The following is an 18,801-nucleotide window of genomic DNA, read 5'->3' on the forward strand; positions in this document are numbered from 1 at the left end:
AATTGAGCATTGTGTTTTCAATTGTTTTGCTGTAGTGTGTAATGCTGTGTATAGTGTTTATAGTTTTGACAGCTTCGAGCTGCTCTCTTGGTGTGGGAGTTTGAGTTTTGCAGTGGGAAGGTGTGGTTGTGTTTATGTAGCTTTAGAGAAGGGTGTTGTGTTTGGACATTGGGGGACCTGGTGGTAACGTTTGTGAAATGTGTTTTAGCATTTGAGAAAAACTGTAATATGGCAGTGTTCAGTACTCTTGGCTAACTCAACCGTCAGGACTGCGACAGTTAAGGCAAGACAACTAATAATAATGTCGTTTATTCTGCAGATTTCCCCTGTTTTACTTTAACTTCGAAAAATCTATTTCCGAATGCAATTGGCTGCCCATTTGAAAATAACACACACAGTGTCCATATGTTAAGCTTGAAAACTGAACAAAAAGGCTCTTTTGGAAGGGTTGTTTTGGGCTGTAAAGCTGCAGAGCGAGACGATGTTGCTGTATTCCTTTTTTGCCTCCCACCTGAGGCTGTTGCTCTATTAAGTTGCGGTAGCTGGGCTGGCCACTGACTGCCTAATAACAGACCACACACTGATGTGGTCTGATGGGCTTTGGGGGTGATTTAAGTTCTTTAAAAGCCTTCATGATCTCCAGGTTTGTCCAAGTGCACAAGTCGATACATTTGTATTTGTGCCTGCCGCAGATGGCCTCATGTTGTCTATACGTGTGTGGGTTTCATCACACAGCTCAATACCAACTTTCACAATTCCCCAAGACCTCGCTGAGTCTTGAAGCAGTTCTAGTTATCTAATCTTGCAGGAGCTCGCTGTGTGCAGGTACCATACAGCGCTACATTCAGCTGGCTTTCTGGATATATCCCAACATGCCGAGGAGACTGCTGTTATTTGGGTCATGTTGATCGAGGTGGAATGGAGTTATCCAAATGCTGAATTTTCATTGATCTGCTGCACCCATTTAGACCTGTTTTTCTGGGCAGAAAACATGTGTTTTTAATCACGATTTGGCATCCTGTCAGCACGAGTTGTGTATTTGTTACAATAATGCTATCTTATCTCTTATTCGACTGGTTTACGCGGAAAACTAGGTTGGTGTGCACTGAATAATTCAGTGTTTAAGAGGGTAACAATAGGAGACATTTCTCATCACAACAATGAAATTGCAAGCGGTTGCATCATAGCACAACACTTCACTCCTTTTAACCTTACAACACGATATCATACACGTCTGAAGAATCTGCTCTGTATACATGTGCGTTACATTTTGCATCCCCATTAAGAACTGCTGCAAGCTACTGTTGCACACAGGCCTTTTAGCATTTCGGAAAAGATCACATTTGAATATTTTTGCGCATATTTTATGCTTGCGTGTCGTAAAACAAGGCATTCATTACTCCTGAAGCCAGCAGTTAGTAGGTGGTGCAGAAGGTCTCTCTTAGTCTGAAAACCATGTAGAAATGACTAAACAATAACTCATTCACAAAGCATTTTCATAGGAGATGCTTTTTCAGCACATTTTTTTAGGTCAGTCATTTGTATGCTTGCTTGGTTTGTAAGAATTAGCTCTACAAAAAAATGCCAGGGGCACAAATGTAATTGCAGAACAGGGTGGGGAATCCAAGTCAATATTGATGCATTTAAGGGCTTCCGAAAACCACCAAATATGTGTTATTATCTTTGAAGTGCCATTTCCCTTGCGTGTAAGTAATCACATACAATGATAGTGTGTCATGGCTGGAACTGCATCATCAATCTGAGAATGATTCAGCAGCTAATGCCCTAAATTGAAATGAGAGAAAACGCAGACCGCCGAATTTCTGCTTAGTGTCATTACAGAACAAAGCTTGTGCCACAAAGGGCAGAAGAAATGCTGCGAAAGGCTTACATTAGATTTAGAGCAACAATGATGAGCAAAGCCTTTGCTGTATTAAGGGTAACAAGCTCATCCTGCATCATCTTAAGCAGGAAATTCAAGGATCGCCTACTTTGCAGGCATAAGTAGAAAATACAGTGGGTGCTTTTTTTTCTTTTCTATATTTTAAAGGTGCATTCTCACTTAATAATTTATGTTCCAATTTCTTGCTCAACACACACACACACACACACACACACACACACACACACACACACACACACACACACACACACACACACACACACACACACACACACACACACAAATTTGGTCTCTAACGTGTTTATCATCCAGGGCACAGGAGAGACGCAGTATGCTAGAACAGAATAGCAAAAGCACTTACTGTTAATAACAATGTTTGGAGGTGGGATGCACAAAAAGATTGCCTATTGTAAATATGTTGTGCAGCTTGGGGCCAGGATACACAGACACTGCTGTAATCTACCTCAATGCAGGAGATTATCACAGCTTCAGCATTCAGACTAAAGACCGAGGCACATTAAGGCACGTGTTTTGCGCATGGTGTTACCTGTGATTGATGACTGAAGTGTTCATTACCCGAGTCCCTATACTCCACTATTACACTGTCTGACAGGCTCCATAAACACATGAACAGCTATGTGCTTAAGCTGTAATTGTATAGCACAGGAGTCCAGTGGAGCAGCAACATAAAGCATCATCAGCCTTACATCATACACCAATCAGGCACAACATTATGACCAGCTGCCTAACATTGTGTTGCTCCGCCTTTTGCTGCAAGAACAGCCCTGACCCATAGAGACTTAGACTCCACTAGACTTCTGAAGGTGTGCTGTGGTATCTGGCACCAAGATGTTAGCAAGTTTCGATGTCGGGCCTCAATGGATTGGAATTGTTTGTCCACCACATCTCAGAAATGCTCGATTGGATTGAGATCTGGGGTTATTTGGGGGCCAAATCAACACCTCAAACTCATTGTTGTGTTTGTCAAACCATTCCTGAATAATTTTTGCTTTATGGCAGAGTGCATTATCCTGCTGAAAGAGGCCTCAGGCATCACAGAATACTGGATGGCAGGACCCAAGCTTTCCCAACAGAACGTTGTCCAAAGCATCACACTGCCTCTATCGGCTTGCCTTCTTCCCACAGTGCATCCTAATGATCTGACCCAGCCACCACGACTTGGCTCTTGTCATCAAACTCACTCAAATCCTTACGCTTGCCCATTTTCCCTGCTTCTAACATCAACCTTGATTAGAAATGAAACACAGACAAAAAAGAAAAATGTCAAATAATCTTTTTACAGACTTAATTCAGTTTTGTGTAATGCTATTTCACCCCTGCTTGTGTTTCACAGACTATTGGAGTCCATCTTTATGAATTAATGTTTACTTTCAGAGTTGACTGAGTCGCTGATTGAGTCATTTATTCATCGTATAAAAGCAAAATGTGCATCACAGTTATTTACTGTTGTCATTATTTGGGGTTTCTGTTTAGTTACTTCCTGATTTAATTTGAAATCACTCACTTGAGTTTCAGTAGTTTTACTTCTAATCTTGGTTTTTTTCCCTGCTTTTTTTAAACACCACCTGCCAGTAGTTATGAATCACTCTCTCCAGATTGTCTTGTCATTCTTCACAGCCAAGCTTTCCTGTCGCTTTCAGAGCTATATTTTCCATGTTTTCTTTTGTTTCTGATTTGCATTTGTTTATGGATCATTGTTCAGAGTCAGACTCTGCCTGAGTGCCTGTGTGACCTCAAGATAGTCGATTACAGATTTCGATTTTGGATTTTATCTCTGCCGCCCATGTCCAGCATTCGGATCATCTGCCCAGTGAATCTGTTACAATAGTTAATGGTGCGGTCATAAAATGTCTTGTCTTGAGCTGAAAACCACAGCAGTGTTGTGACAGGGACAGTATCAAAATCCCACGTTTGAAAAAAGATGGGAACTTCTTAGTTGCCTGAGTAATGTTTCTTTCTTTAAATACTAGTAGACTGCCATGTCTGAAAATATAATGATTGGCTGTTGCTTTGATGACATATTGCCTGAAAAGCGTGCTTTATGTTGTAGCTATTGTTATAAACCACTGGTGTGTGTATTTTTTTTATTACTAACCAGGCAAAGGAGAAGGATTTTCTGTATATTCAATATGCCCCCGGTGGCATGAGCTTCTCCAGGCTTACTGTCTCAACTCTCTTCTTTCTCTGCCAAACTCTATCATGAACACACACATGCACATAATTTCATCTTCCTTCCCTTCTTCTTACTCTCCTGTCCTCCTCCAACTCCACCTCATCTCCCAACCCTATCTCTCACAGGCAATTTCTCCCTGCCTCTTATTTATTAACTCTCTCCTCTTCTCCACCCCGTCTCTAGCCTCACTTCTTTCCCCTCCTTTCTTTCATTTATCTCCCTTATGCTCTTTCTTCTTCTGTCTTTTTCTGACTGTCTTTTTCTTGTGGGTGGATGAGGAGCTGGGGGTGGGGGGTTGCACTGGGGTGTTTCTGTGTGGCCGTCTGCAGATCTGGAAAGGACATCCTCTCAGTTTAATTCAAGTCAACCCCGGCCTCCTGGTGCTCCGAGACGCAACGCAGCATGTGTGGCAGCTCTACAGAGACAGCCAGAAGGAAGAGACAAGTCTCATCTGCATATATGCATGTGTGTGTTTATGTGTGTGTGTTTGCCTGCTTAAGCTCATGTCAGTGTGTGAGAAGGAGGAGTGTGTTTGAGCCAAGCATCTTTCAGCAGTTCCCTGCAGATGGAAAGAGTTAATTTCACCCTGGCAGCAATCATGGCTGTCCATAAATCTATGATGAGAAGCTGCTATGTTGATTAGTCGGCGCTAATTAAAGGGGTTTGGAGTGCTATCTAAATTATTACCCAACATAAGCTATTTGCTCTAAGCTTGGTGGAGAGACTGTAAATAAAGCTATGATCATGAAGTGTTATAGTGTTGTGCCACTTTTTTTTTTTACATGTTAGAGGAGGCAGTTTGCCTTTAAGGACACCGACAGTGGCAATATTCTTTAAAAAGTCCAAGAAAGTTAACTCCTGTCGTTTAAACATGTAGTGCATAGTGCAAGGTTGTTGTGTTGAATATTGTAAGGCCTTGCTCTTAGAGTCTGTTAAATGCTTTTTGATGGTCAGTCTCGGCACAGACCGTGCGGATATGTAAGTGCACTTACAGACCTCTGCAGTTACATCATTACAGCTGATGCATGGACCTGTATGTGCATTTGACACAGCTCCTTGTTTGTTGTTTGGCTTTTTGGTCTGTTACCCTGAAGTCAGTCATTTTCTTTTCAGCCAAAACATTTACATTTAAGACAGAAGAATATCATTTGGCTTTATACTCAAGAGCAGGCACATTTGGCATTTATCTGCATCCATGATCTCCATGTACTCGCACAGATATCCGCTAATTAATGGTTGTGGACAGTGTGCAGAGGAGATCCTGTGTGGATTCTGTGGCTAAATGCTGAAATCAGTGTGGTTACACAACCCTGTTGCTGAATAAATGCAATGATTTTATAATATAATGCAGTCTTTTTATGTGTTAAATCGTGTTGGAGAAATCCTGAGAGGTTTTCACTCATGTGGTATTACCACTTAGTAGACCCAGTTGTGATATGCAGGGCGATTCACTGCAAATTGGTGCAGATGAAAACAGAGGGGACTACACACATTTACGGAGCGTATTAGGCCACGTTTATGATTTTTTTCACTAGCCTAATCTCTTCCAGATAAGGTGAGCACAACTTTTTCCCCTTTAGTCACAAAAAAGGAGCAGCAAGATCTTGTCCTCTCTTTCTAATTCAGAAAAAAGTTCCCAGACAGGCCTTGGAGCATCCACAAATGCAAACAGGAGATGCCTAATCATGGTGAGCTGCATCGTGCAGCTTATGACTCAAATAAGTTTCACAAATTTATTTATAAAGGTTTCTGAGGGGAACGTCATGAGAATCCAGTCAATAATTGTTGAGGAATTTCCGATTATGAAAAGTGAAGAGTTCACAAAAGTCAGCAGTGATCTAAACTAAGAATGTCTTTGCAGAAGTTTGTGGCAGACCATCCAGCACTAATCTGTTGTTGTCACCTTCCCGAAGGAGGTTATGTTTTGTGTGACTGTAATCACCATAGCTTTGAATGAATACTGATAAAACTTTGTAGGGGTGTAGAGTAGGGTCATGTTAACAATCCATTAAAATTTGGCTTACATCATCCAAGGTACACCTTAAAGTACATTAAAAAAAGGATAAAGGAAGCCAAATGACCATACAGAAAAAACAAATACTACAGTACATCAGTGAAAGTAAATAACACCTAGAGCGTGAACAGCCTTGATGGTTTGTGCTCTCGATGTGCTTCTTGCAAAAAATTAGCAAAACATATGTCAAACTTGTGTCTTTGCCAAATCAAAAGTAATGGTAGGCCTGTTAACCTTGACTGTCCAAACAAAAACCTAGTAGCACACTAAGAAAATAGCTGCTTGTAGTAAAAGGACATCTAAGAGCTGTATTTATAGTCTACCTTTTCACAAAAGCATGAATTTCTATTAAACCACTTTTTTCAACGAATTTTTGTTTCTACTGGATTTCTCTTTATAAATTAAACCCTTTATCTAAATATCAGGCAAGTTTAATTAGTTGGTGTTTTGATCTTAGTTAATGGTCCATAAGTTATCTAAGACCTATACTGTATACTGCAAAGCGGTAGCAGTGGGTTGCATATATGCAGTAGTACGGCGATGTAGTAACTTGCGATATTTTATTTCAAGCTAACATGAAAATAATCACAAAAAGTGTTTAAAGAGACATTTTGAACACATTTACATGTAAATATTAGCCACCTAGCCATAGCCATAGAGCAGGGGTGTTGAACTCCAGGCCTCAAGGCCCGGTGTCCTGCAGGTTTTAGATCTCACCCTGGGCCAACACACCTGAATCAAATGATTAGTTCATTAGCAGGCCTCTGGAGAACTTCAAGACATGTTGAGGAGGTCATTTAGCCATTTAAATCAGCTGGTTGGATCAAGGACACATCTAAAACCTGCAGGACACCGGCCCTCGAGGCCTGGAGTTCGACACCTGTGCCATAGAGGGACTGGAATGTACTTCATGCCTTCCTTGTTCACTACCGACTTCTTGGCTTCAAACATATTGTCTCCCCCTGCTGGTACTACAACTTTGTGTCCATTTCACGCTTTAGAGAGGCAAAGTGTGAAATGGACTTGGTTGACCTGCGTTTGCATTACATGCACATCCGTGATATCCTAGTGCTAACATGTTTTATTTTGCTCATGTTTTATAACAGTAAAAAGCTTAGAGCCATCATATCTATATTTATATCTATATTTTCTTTGAGAGCTGTAAGGAGGAGAAATCTGAGTCTGCGAGTGATTTAACATTGAAATCTTTTCCAGTTGTTGTTCTCCCCTCACTGTCTAATCATTTCCAGCTTTTACACCTTCAGATTATTGCCTCGGCTTTGTCATCAGCAGCCCTGGGTCTTTGAGCTCTTGCACCTTGCCTTCCCCATCTTACTCCCCTACCCAGCCTTCTCCCGCTGCTGTTCTCTACATATATATCAACCTCTAATAATATCAGAGGCCAGGGGGATCATAGACAGAGGAGGTAAGTGGATCTGCCAGATCATTTTGCCCCTGTCGTCTACCTAATTCCTCTGCTGGATTTTCTGGGAAATGTAACTTCTATTGGACAGGAAACAAGACATAAAGAAGAAAGACAGCCGTGATAGAGTGAGGCTGAGAGTAAGAAAGATTTAACCACATCCTTTGAGTGTTAAATTTAGCTCTCCTGTAGAAAAATAGATAAATAAGATAAGATAAGATAGAACTTTATTAATAAAAGAACTTTATTAAAACTTAGAACTTTATTAAATAAAGCTGCTGTGTAAGTAACAGGAAAAAAGAGAACAAAGCAAGATTGCCAGGTTCAGCCCAGCTGTTTCCAAGAGATACACACAGATAAAATCTATTGTGATATTGGAAAAACACTTCTAGCTACATTTGCATTGCACCTAACAAGAAAGTCAATATCTTACATATCTCATATTGTTCATTATGTTTATGAACTCAATTTCTTTTTGTTTTGCTATGAAAAAGATATGAAATAGGTAGCATCACATGATCAGTTGTGCGAAAATGTGTTCACCCGAGCACCACGAGAACAATGCGATACTCACAAGCAGTGCTGTCCCCTTCCACTGCAGGTACAGGCGCCTCCTAGAGCGTATTCCCTTCTTCCTTGCTCTTTGTCTCAGGCCTGCTGTTAATTGGCGTCCTTCGGGGAGCAGAGATATGTTTGTGTGTGGGTGTAGCTGGTCAAGCTGAGTGGAAGCCGTGACACGGGGGTGACATCCGAACTCCTGCAACAGTTTCACTTCCTCTGGGCTGGCCCCTGGGGAAACAAGAGCACGAGAGATGTGAGTAAGAATGGTCCTCCTCTTGCTAATACAATGAGGGGCATTGAGGGAAGGAACGAGCAGGATGGTTGCTGGGCGGAGGAGCTGCCACACTACGAGAGCCACGCGGTCATTCTCGGTGGCCGTGTGACAGATTTTCTGTTTGCATCTGGACAGCTGTCAGGAAAGATAATCATTGTGTGTGTGTGTCTGTTCCCAGCTTAAGCTGCATGCTGCTTGACAGACAAGAAATAGTTTTTTGACTCATGGGGTGTGTCTCATGGAGTGCAATCTGCTAGTCTGTGTTTTGGTCAAGCTGTAAGTCAGGCACCTGCATGGCCTCCAAGAAAAATTATTATTTTATTTGTTTTGCTCCCTGGGGAAAAAATGAATCACAAAAAAGCACTTTAACAACTTGTTCAACCCATCAGCTATTAATAGCTGCCTTCCTCTTATGCGTGGCCTCTGGGGAGCATCATTTCAAAATGTCCATTTGGAAGAAATGAAAGAAACACACCAGCTGCACTTCTCACTCACTCTACCACAATTCCTCTACATGCCTCCTCCCCTCCTCCTCCTCTACCGCTCTCCATTATTGATGAGACTTCCTCTGGCGTCCTCATCTGCCACTGTGTTGGTTGTACTCGCCTGTGGGCAGCCGCTGCGGATGTACAAGGGGAACAGCTGATGCCACACGAGGCAAAATAAGACAAGGGTCGGACACGTTAACAGCCTATTGACAGGGTGCAATCCAGAGGGCATGCTATGCTGCAGGCTTGTTACTGGCTTAATTTAAATTCAACAGGGGCTGTTTATAAGGGGAGCAAGCAATTATCTCAAAAACACGGGAAATGCCCCTTCTGTTGGACTCATCCCGAGCACAAGAATGTGAAGCACGCTCGGCAGCATAAAATGGGAACAACTAAAAATGAAGCCATTGGAAATGAATATGAAGCTACTGTAATTGAGGTGGAAGAATCAGCTAGTACAAAGACAGGCTGAAAGACGTCAGAGATGAATATCCCCCACATTGAGGACGACCTGCACATTACACTACTTCAGTATTTCTGTATAATACCTCCTTGTCACGTTTTCTTAGATTTATAGTGTTTATATTATTTATTAATGCAAATTCATTCTGTTTTTTTTATATCACTGTTGTACGTGTATATTTTTTTATCTCACAGTATGAGGACCTTTTACTCTGACTTTGTTGTTTATTTATTGTAGAATATACTATTTTTATTTTTTCCACATTCTAACTATCCATCTATCGGCAAAGCAAAAAGAACCCTATGGTAAATTCATATGTATTCTCCTGGTACCTACAACATCACTCACAAACACGCGCCCTCTGTCTCCATCACACAATGTTGTATTGTGCTTTGACATGACAGAGATGAAAGACTGCAAACCTGCACCTCTTGCACAACAGGGAACAATATATCATTGTGCTACCAATGCTACTTTATTTTCATTGAGTTGGTTGTGAAGTGTCACGGTTATTCCCAGAGCCACAGCAATATCGGACTTCTAAAAAAATGTTTTAGAGATATATGATTAAAATAGCATGGGAAATTAAAAAACACACACACCAAAAAAATAATAATGTGATGTGAACAGACAGCTGTCAGGGCCAGTGAAACTGGAAAACTAAAGGAAAAATATTTTTAAGTATTCAAAGGGACCTTGTTACCCAGTAGGCACAAACAGCAATAATGTTCAGGTTATGCAGTTGGGTGACCAAAGGAAGAATCTCAAGCTGTGCTGTAGGTCATCAGGGGTTCAAGATAAAACCCAGCACTAAACCAAAATAGGTAGCTATGGTTACAACAGTACACCGCTGATAGGAGCTGTGGTACATCACAAATAATGGCATTGATGCTGACGTTAGAGTGCTTTAGATGTTTGCCGGAGATTGTTGCATTTTATTATTTACCCACCAACATCTCTACATTTCCACATGCGGAATTGTTGAGCTACATCTGTGATTGGCTGGCAGCACTGTTTACCACGCCTCCACTGACCAAGACAATGGCTTCTTGAAACACAACTCAGCATCTACATGGCAGCATAATGTCTTTGTGCTCATCACAGCTAGAAGCAGTCCTGCATCGACTCTTCGAACAGTTAAAAAATAAAAAGGGAAACAGTGATAAAGGGCTACTGCCATTCTTAAGTAAAGCATCTAACTACAACTAAGTCTTAAAACAACAGAGTGATGCATTTGATGTGGTATTAAAATGTCCAAAGTACTTGAAAACTCATTCAAGCACCAACTCCATACTCCAGCAGCTGGCTCTAACACCATTCAACCACTGTTCTATCATGTTCTGCTCCATGACCAGACAGCAAACACTTAAAAACACACCCTCTCTCTCTGTCTCACACACACACACACACATTGAGGGAGACACACTTTTCAGACAATCTCACCACTGCGCAGAGGGCCGCGGTGGCTCTAATACGAAATGACCACTGTGACCACGTCAATCTGTGCATCTGACAGTGACGGATGAAGAGCCAAAAACCTGAAAATGTAAGATTGGATTCTGGGAGCAAGGAGAGGAATCAGAGACAGGCTAGCGTTGGTATTGATTGACTTCAAACATACTAATGTAGCCCATCAGAACACAGGTGGGGGTGCACTTGCTTTCACACATGCTATTTTTTGCACGCACGATCATTAAGGAGCGATAATTCATAACCCAGAAGTTGTCTTACACGAACAAAGCCTGACTTGCAGACAAAGAAGCAATTAACGTAAAAACAAAAGTGCACCTGCAGATATTCCTCCCTTGATTGTGTTTGAGATTCGTGTTTCTGTATGTACACTCACTGCTGCACCATTTTCTAAGCCCGGAGTCCGAAAGAGAAGCTTTAACAGCCCTGCAGGTTCTATTCTTCCCAGTTCAGTCTAAACCTGAAAGACCCACCGGGAGCCATGTGAGTACCATATCATGTAGCACACACACATACATGCACACTTAAAGTATATAGACCCCCAACAATATATTGTATCCACATAGATTTACTTGCCCAAGGCTAAAAAGGCAATCAGTACGCTATGGGAAAACAGAAGTGGATGCTTATTTTCAGCAAGATTCACTATGGAAACTGTTTTATATCTCTGCGTCAACAGAGGGTGGGGCCTTTGCTGGACTCCACTGCAGAAACTCTACCAACTAATCCAACAATCACCCTTGTTCATCACTAGTACACATTTTTTGATAGAAATACTGGATTCTAAAGACATCAATAATGATGAAAAAACAAAAAAGCTAAATAAAAACAACATTAGGTCCTCTAATGAATTTTTGATGGCATGTCAGGTCATACCTGAGATAATGACTGAGCTGTTGGCTCTTAAAAAAAAAATTCTTGACGACGTCTGTCATTTAAGAGGAAGCTGCCAGGTTTATCATGAAAGAGAATTGATCGTGCCTCTATGATTAATTCAGACGTGTCAGTTAGTGAGTAAATGCTTCTTTATTCTCGTGTACGTAGTCAATATTAATAATGCACACGCGGGTCTAAGTTTAACATCCGTCTTGGCAAAGTCTAACATGGACGGTTTCACCAGCTGTGCACGCCTGTCACCACGTCCCTTCTTCCTCTCCCTTCCTCTTCTTTCCACTTCAAGCTCGCTATTCTATCCTTTCCCTCCTCTTTCTGTCCCTGTCTCTGAAAGGTGCCGTATGGCTCTGACACCCAGTCTGATAGAAAGATGTGGCCCATCAGCAGTAATTGGAGGAGCTGCGGTGGTTGGGTTTCTCTAGGAGGTGGCGGCGGCGTGATCGATCCTATGGATGGCAGAGGTGGGAAGGCATGTTGACAGAGCTGCGTCCCCCACAGCTCCTGACAGCTCAATGAAGGCCGAGCCGCAGAGCACAGGATGTCCTTTTACAAGAACAATCGTCAAGTGTGCAGGTCGCCCCCGAGCCCTCAGAACTCGCAATCATCCAGTTAAATCATAATTACCCATTTAGCCGATTATCAACCGGGTAGATGCACGCTGAATTTAATGTAAGCCTTTCATTATACACACATTAAAGAAAAAAAGAAAAGGGAAATGCCACAGGCCCAATAGCAAAGATGTGATGTAATTATCTTGGAGGTGATTTATTTGCCGATTTTACAGCAATAATCTCCCGACACCCTCCGTGCATTCTGCGAGGTATACAGTTTAATTGCACGCTGTGTGCACTGACACAATGAAATAGCACGAGTTGTGAATGATGGATGTAGCAGAGGCTTCACTCAAGTGAGATAATTTGCATGCTTGTGACAGTACACAGGCTGGTATCAACATAACCCTGTGTGTGTGTGTGTGTGTGTGTTTTTATTTTTTCTTCTCATCACAGCTTTGGAGAGCAGTCTTTGTTTGTTCTCCTGTTTATGGTTTTCTCAAGACCAAAACTGTACTGTGCTGAGCTCAGCCTGACCATCAGTTGCCATGGCAACACAAGGCAGCTGGGACTGATGGCGCGTTAGAAAAGCTTGGCACAGGTTAAATCAAAAGAACTATTTATTTGCCTCGCGCTGTTGTCTTACCCTTATCGCGGTCAGACTTTGTGCTTCGTGCTGTGTTAAGAGAAGACTGGTGACTCTGTGTGGAACCTGCTGGCCAGTACACCTACTGGAACACCAAAAGAACAGTGACTGAGCTTTAAAGGAATCTCTTGTTCAAAAGCTAATATGCACATCCACAAGAAGGAATTCTCTCAATCTTCCTCCTTTATAAAAACTATTTAATATATTCCTCTTTTATCAAAATTATTATTACTATATTCAAATTTATCCTTCAAAATACATGCATTTGAAAGGCTTGATTCCAATAGACTATGCAACAGATGCTCCGCAGCTAAAACATAAAAAGTATTTTAAAAAAGTAAAAATACAGAGTATAATGAAACACAGCCATGCAATTCCTTGACTAACCACTTGAGGCTAATTTCACAACCACAACATGATTAGAGGTCGTTACAGATGGTGCTTTGGTCTCTACCCAATTAAAATTGCTATATCTGGTGTTTTTGTTTTGTTTTGTTTTGTTTGTTTCTTTTTCATAGCTTGTCTTTGTTAAGGCTTGAAGGGCATAAACACGAGGAGACGAGCAGAGCTGTCAATGGAATTTCAATCCACAAGTGTTCTCAGCTTCAAGGTGAGCACTTTAAGTGCCTATTAATAGGAGTGAAGAAAGCAACTGATCACTCCATATGTGAACAGGGGCTTCAAATGTAGGGTCTTGTTATGGCTGCTTTGAGACTGGCAGCTTGGTGCGGACACAGGTAATTCCTGTGACTTGTATTTGCTAAATCAAGTAGCTGATTTGCACCTCTCAATCATGTTTGCCATGTTTGAGCCTTTTTTATGAATTATCTGACATATTAGCATTGCTTCCTGTTTGGCTAACTGCACTGGCACATCCATCTGTGCTCTGGTTTTGATGTTCAAAATTCAAGTATTTTATATGTCTAGGGATCAGGTTCCAGTGTCAGCTCAGAACACAGATAGAGCAACTGTACCGTATAACAAAGCTTTCCAACTTTAGTGAAAACTCTGTCCTTTTGTCCACATCTGGCCAGTTTGTGGTGGGAAAACTGCTGACATTTAGGCTTCATATCAATTTTTGTCCATCTTTTATATACAGTCTATCTAGTTTTGTAAATAGTAATAAAGTATACACCCAAGAAATGACATATAATTCCTGTAGCAGCTGTTTCTTGGAAAGTATCAGGCCTCACTGCAGCCGTCTGACCACTAATGTTATAACTGCATCCATTCATAACTCCTCCATTTCCTGGCTTAGAGCCAGAGGTGTTAAATCTGCCCAGATATATGGCTGCAACAAAAGCAGGCAACACTGAACTTTCAGTGCTGAAGTCAATGACAACTTTGTCAGGGCCTTTGCCAGGATATGAGATAAATTCGGTAGTGAGGTCCCAAAACACTTAACCTGCCTTTAGAAAATGTAAAATCGTTTCTTAAATCAGACTCTTCATATTCTGGAATCAGCTCATACATTTATTAAACAGGAAGAAAACAAAATCACCAAAGTTTTTTTTTAATTTCTTGCCTAAATGTTCTCTTGACACTATGTTCCCACTGACCCCAAACCCACCACCACCCACAGAGGACTTCAGAGTCAGAGGGCAGTAGAAGGTTAAGGATTTATAGGCAATCCCCTGGTAATATTACACCTTGCTTCCCCTCTGCCACACACACACACACACACACACGCACGCACACACACACACAAACACACACAACACTATCACATACACCATTTCTGGAATACACTGATCCCTGTGAAGAGTGTCCAGCCAGAGGCAGAGCCGTGAAGCTGTGCAGGAATAACCAGCAGGCTTAAGGTGCTGCCAGGTGTAACAGCCACAATCTCACTTGGCCTCTGTGGTATAAATAGATAAAAGCCTCTGTTCGAAAGCAGCACTGACCTTAATATAATGTTTCAAATACTGATGAGAGCTATTTCAGTGACAGTAAATAAATAAATATGTTTTGTTTGACCCCAGTCTCAAATCTGCTGTGTACTTCATCCCTTTAGACTTTTACCCTTGGAGGGAATTATATGCCATGTGCTCACATGTGCAGTATCGTTACAGTAAATAGCACATTCACTCCCAAAAGTGAAGCCGGCTCTATCTTTCTCTAGATGGCTTTCATCTGCACATTTGTCACTCAACCTTCTGGGTCATTTCCAACTTCTGTGAGGGTTCAAGAAACAGTCAAGGAGTGATTCAGTTTCCCTCTTGTGTAACTGTATTGCGTGTCCCCGCAGCCTTGCCTATCATCTTTGCTTGCGTGCATTGCACTGACAAAAAGGTGAGATTGTAAATGGTCATTGGAAAACTTTGAAGGCGATGACATGCTCCATGGCTTTAAGTTTAGTCACTCTCCCGTGCTGAATGTTTATGAGCTCTCTTATCATAGCTGTAGCAGTCACTTCAGAAAGCCAAAAAGCCTGACGTCTGAAATATTCATCACTCTCTTTCCTTTAGTTTGTTCCTTCACAGTATCATACTCCATGTGATTACTGTGAAGGAAAAAACACCTCTGCTCTCTTCAGCGCTTCAGAGAGCATTGTTACAGTTTTTAAGTTAATGATACGCTGCAAAAGGAGACAGTCTTGATTGTAGCATGTATGCTCGCACTTCAGAGTAAGTTACTGTGCTTGTATATTTAATATTCAGATAACTTGCCCCATATCCACAAAAGCTCTGGAACATGCTAACAGCTTTGGTGGTATCTCAGTGGTTTGAGCCAAATGTTAAGATGTTGCATCACAGTGATGCTTGTCATAAAAACCAATCAAATACCCTATGCACACTTATCTTACAAACTGAAAATGAAACCAAATATCCTTAGTAAATCTTTTGATACATAACAGGTATGTTATGTACATGTCATACATATTTTATGTTGAGTTAATATGTGGGCAGCAACTTGTGGGGGCTAAAAAAGTGCAAATAAACTGCAATTTTAAAGCTGCTTTAGTTTGGCTCTGAAAGTGGGTCAATTCCAATAAAGTTACATGTTAATATGCTAGACTGTTGAGCAGAAATGAACAGGTTTACTATATGACAAATATACAGGGATGATCTTTAGCTTAATAATTAGGGCTTAGAGTTATACATGATGGACATGTGCACTTATGGGACAATTATTTTGCTGAACAGTGATGTTGCCACCATTTATACCAGTACTCACTGCAGTATTGTCTTGAATAACAGGCGTCAGTACTCAGGCAAAACATCCATAAGAGAAGCAGAAGAAATCAAAATGGGAAGTAAAGAAATTGCAGTTGTTTTTTCAAGAAAGTTTCATCTTTTCAAACTGTTGCATCATCTCCCTCTGTATAATATCATTTCAGTGAAACCCAGCAAGCTCATACACTGTTGCTTTCAGCTGTGTCACTTGACTGATTGAGAGGTGCACGACAGAAACCGCATAGTGAACGCGTGGCTTGCGGCGGTGGATGTGACGTCACTTTCTGTGTTCAACGCAATTTGCGAGGGCGATGACGGCGGGTGGAATGGGCCTAAAACAGTGACAGCTGGCTGGCAGCACAGGAAGCTGTAGCTACTAGCAGTTTGCTAGGCTTAACCTCAGCTAATATGAGCCACTGAACTGGACTTCTCACCTGTGCATGTGGTGTTGGTGACTTGTAGCGCTTTTATTTGGCTCGAGAAAAATAAGAGATGACAAAAACAAGCCAAAATCCCCTGTAGAAAATGGAAGCCCATAAATGAATGACTGATTGGTTCAGCTTTAATCTGTATATCTGTGATCTGACTTTTGAGAAAACATTTGCATGCTAACCAACTTGATCCAAAGAATGAATCATCATAAAATTACACAATGCAATCTGTTTTTCCCTGACACGAGAAGGAGCTACAGAAAAAACTGGCTCAGAAAAGTGCTTATTCCCTCAGACAAGAGTTTTCATCATTTAATTGTTGGCTTACCACACAGTAGAGGTAAAATAGCAAGAGCTGATGTAATCTGCTGGAGGTGACATCTGTTATTCTAACTGGTGAGAATGACAGTGAAGATGCTACTGAATGCCTTCATGCAGTTTTGTTTGTTTCCATCGTTGCTGGATTTCAGAATCAGAGTGTAACAAAAGCACACTCACATTTTAATTTGCATGTCAAAATTTCTTCCCAATAATGGTCCCAGATGAAAAGGCAGGGCAGAGTGATTCTGCTTCGGCCTGTGAATTCTTCTGCAGCAGCGCTGACCTCTGATGATGTATCAGGTTACCTACATATTTCACTCCACAACTGCACTCACAGTCTGAAGTCAAATGTGGCCACTGGTGCAGTCAGGCAAACACCAGGAAAATCCCTCTTACATGCTCTAACTATTGAATCCTGCCCAAGCTGCAATTATATTCTCCCTCAGGAACTCTCGTTGACACCTTAAAAAGGTAATATACCTTCTGCAGTAGAACACAATCACATGGCTCATACTCTTTTGTCTGCATAATTGCAAGGGCTTGGGGAAATTGAAGAGCTTCGGTACACATTGAACTGGAAGCTTAAGTAAGAGGGCATGCATTAAGGAGAACACGAACACTCTGGCTGGATCGGTACTGCTACATAATATTAACCAGAGAGACTGCCCCCCATAATAAAAACGTGGTTAAAAGTTCCTTCACTGCATCATCTGACAAACAGTGGGAGCTGAGCAGCATCACAAACTCATTAATGGGCAGGTTCAAGCATTTTAGAACAATTTATAACCATCCATCTTATTAATTCGGGTCAAGCTTTGAGTCAGAAGGGGGAGGAGGCACTTCTGGCTAGAGAAGATTTTCACTGCACGAATCTCTACTGACAGGTCAGATCAGAACACAGGAATGACGAGGCATCCACCCCGTCTGCCGTCAGCAGGACTGACAGAGCGCTGTCTGCTACACTCCTCTCTCTCAGGCAGCACTTCACATTTGATCAGGGAATTTTGACCTCTGCATTCCTATAACACAATGCTTCCCGTTCAGTCACAACAACGCGAAGACTTCGCTGGTGACTGCAGAGGGTGTCGTGAGTTGACACTGCTCTGAGCTACAGTGACATTTCATCTCGATTTGATACGGCGATGTGGCCACTTGGCGAAGGATGCATTTTCAATCCATTGACCGGGGAGCAGAGCAAACATCATGCTCTGCAGAAAGGATGTGGCTGAATCTATAGTGATAGATTGGGAGTCACGGTAGTTCATTTATCCGAGAGCTGATTCGACAGGACTGCGAGAGGCTCCTGTGCCTGTTTCACCCCCAAAACTTTTTAAAATGCAGAGTCCAGCACATTTTATGCTCCCCTCAGGCTCTGTTTATGGAAAGTCTTTCAAAGACATCTGTGGCAAACATCAGTCAGTCGCATTGTGTTATTTCAAAACAAACCAACTCTCTATAATCTTTGAACAAGTAATAAAAAAAACCCACAACCTATTGTAATTGCAGATTCCTGTGAATTAATTTGATTCACTCTCATCATGCGCTGGACTGTGTGCTATTAGAGACAAGCTCAGACAGATCAAACCTATCAAACAGCCCATCATTTGGTCCTGAAAACACCTTCCCTCTGCCAGGTTCCTGAGGACCCTACATGGGAGAATGGCTCTGTATTAGTTTCTCTGTTCTTTTCACTTAATTGCTGTCACGCTGTCAGCTTGGTTGACGCGAAGACACTGAGACCATCTCGCTTGCAATATGGGATTTCTCACCATTAAGAAGTTCTTCTTCTAATTGCAAGTGTCCTAACAAAGAGTTGGATATGCTGACACGGCAGATCACGCTGCAGACACTGGAGGAATTGTGGTGTAATTGCTGACTGACTTTTCTTAAGAGCTTGTTTGATGTAATTCAGAGGTAAAGAATCTGTTTACAAACTGTAGATGTTAGCAAAGATAAAAAACTCTCATCTGCATATTTCACTGTGCGGATTAA

General features: G+C 41.6%; 1 protein-coding gene across 4 annotated transcripts in view; it reads right to left on the reverse strand.

The window, feature by feature from the left end:
• LOC101487321 (galactosylgalactosylxylosylprotein 3-beta-glucuronosyltransferase 1) overlaps nucleotides 1–18,801 on the reverse strand; it is an 89,078-nt gene that overhangs the window by 48,485 nt on the left and 21,792 nt on the right. For all 4 annotated transcript variants that reach the window (XM_076892365.1, XM_004543926.4, XM_076892364.1 and 1 more), the window contains exon 2: nucleotides 8,109–8,323. The gene's annotated coding sequence lies outside the window, so the exon portion shown is untranslated. The remainder of the gene's footprint in view (nucleotides 1–8,108; nucleotides 8,324–18,801) is intronic.

Source organism: Maylandia zebra, linkage group LG14 (genome assembly GCF_041146795.1).
Source record: "Maylandia zebra isolate NMK-2024a linkage group LG14, Mzebra_GT3a, whole genome shotgun sequence".
NCBI lineage: Eukaryota > Metazoa > Chordata > Actinopteri > Cichliformes > Cichlidae > Maylandia > Maylandia zebra.